Here is a 2,500-nt window from a genome sequence, read left to right as displayed (position 1 = left end):
ATAAATACTAAAAAATATATGCTATGTCTCCAGCTTAAACAAGAAGGGTGTACAATTGTTATTGTCTTTTGATAAACTATGGAAATAGACAAAATTAGGAAATTAAATCCACCAGTTTTTCTCTGCTTTGATTTGCTCTTTGCTTCTGATTATTCCTTGATACCAAATGGTGTTGTTTTAAAATATTCAGTGCTATGCTCAGTGTTATGCAAACAAAACGAAATGAGCAACGATAATGACGTAAGATGGTTTCTTTATTCGCTTCTTGGAAACAGGATATTCTCATTTTTATTTCTTCTGAGAAGTGTGGAACGGAAGTGAATCATACATTCAAAGGATTTTTATTATTATTTTACAACTGACTTCAGCAGACATATTCATGCCTGGGTGTATCTACTTTATTTGCAGAGACTGCCATGGTGAACCCACGGGCACACTCCCCCTCCCTTTGTCTGTCCAGGTGAAACACCTTAGGTTGGCCACTGGAGGGAAGGGGAGTTTTGAAGTGGACCCGCAGGGTAGCCACAACCAGCCTATGGTCAGTGCCACAGAACTCGGCACTCCGGTAAACCCTGCAGTTCTGGAGGATCCGACATTGTGTGCTAACAAGAATGTGGTCGGTCTCCTTGGTCACTGTACCCGTATCGCTGTACCATGTCTAGTGATGCAGGTTGGAGTGCTGGCACCAGGAGCCAGAGATCCTCATTTTCTGGGATCTAGCAAAGTCCTGGAGAAGGAGGTCATACCCGCTGCTGGGATCAACTCCCGAGCCATGGCGGCTGACAGACATCTCATAGCCAGCTCGGTCACAGCCGGATACCGCATTGAAGTCACCCAGAACAATGCGAATATCTCGCCGGGGGCAATTGTCTGCCACAGATGTGAGTTTGGCGTAGAACGCCTCTTTCACATCAATTTTATATACATCGGTAGGGGCGTATACAGCAATAAGAGACATGAAGCCAAAAGCATGCTTCAGCCTCAATGCCATAATATGCTCATCAACCGGTGTCCCCTCAACTACCGAGGGCTGAAGTCGGCTGGAGATGGCTATGGCTACACCCTGGAGGTGGTGATCATCGCTGCGGCCCGACCAGTAGTAGGTGTACCCACCCACACTGATCGTGCTGCTACCAGGTCTTCTCACCTCTGAGAGGGCAGCCACCTCAACTCCCAGTCGTCTCAATTCCCGTGATAGCAGAGGTAACCGCTCATCCTGCCGCAAGGACCGGATGTTCCAAGCGCCTACCCGGAAAGCATGCCTGAGGTTAAGCCTCGGGTGGTCACTCCGGGTGCACGCCACTTCTGCCGCCCCCGCCGACACAGACCCAAATAAAGGGGGTCGGCAGGCTGTGGGATCGCCCATCCGCCTGTGGGGTTCCCTAGGGCTTTGCCCCACAAGCTTCAGGGTAGGTTGGCGCCTGCCGGAGCGCAGGCGGGACGAGTAACTGTCGTTCCAATCCTGCACCTCGACATTTGCCCTCCCAGTGGGACCCACAGCCGCTTTACTTGCTGGGTGAGAGGGACAACACCCCTGCCCCCAGCATATCCATTTATCTTTGACGTTGCCAGTGGGTCTTTCTGGGGGGAGGAGGACTGGCAAGGCCCACCTCCCCCGAGCCACCCCATTACCCCAGGGTGGTTAGGGGGCAGGAGTTGGTACGAAGCCAGAGCGTGTCCACACGCCGGTGGGCCATAGCTCCATACCTCTGGGGCCTCCTGCTGCTCCGAGATCCCCCCACAGTTTAGCCTGGGACAGCAAGGTGCCCAGTTACCCAGGGCTGGCCACGAGGAGGCACTGCAGAATTCTTCCTGTAAATATGAACGTTGGCAATTACTTGATAGTTTACAGCAACCTACTTCCAAAAGCATTTCTCACTTTTGCCTCTTTAGTTCAGAGAAGTCATTCGCATTTTTATAAACATCGGCCAGTGTGATTAATATATTAAATTGAAATTTATCTTTTTATATGAAACACTTACTCTGTTATGGATAAATCCGATATGCGAAGCTTAGCCTGGCGGGGGTATGCCCATGAGAAGCCCGTAAGGATTCACGTCTATTTAATTATCTTTACTGAGCACTTGGAATATTTCTAAGTATATTCACCCTTAGTATTGATGATGTAGACTTTAGCTGGATTAATTAATAATTAGTAATTTAATTATATAGTTCACACACACACACACACACACACACACACACACACACACACACACACACACACACACACACACACACACACACACACACCACACACACACACATATATATATATATATATATATATATATATATATATATATATATATATATGTATATTATATATATATATATATATAACATATATATATATATATATATATATATATATATATTATATATATATATATATATATATATATTATGTATATATATATGTATATATATATATATATATATATATATATATCTATATATATATATATATATATATTATATATATATATATATATATATA

This window comes from Penaeus monodon, chromosome 7, assembly GCF_015228065.2.
Source record: "Penaeus monodon isolate SGIC_2016 chromosome 7, NSTDA_Pmon_1, whole genome shotgun sequence".
NCBI classification, from domain to species: Eukaryota; Metazoa; Arthropoda; class Malacostraca; order Decapoda; family Penaeidae; genus Penaeus; species Penaeus monodon.
The sequence above is the reverse complement of the archived record's forward strand: the minus strand, read 5'-3'. Positions refer to the sequence as shown.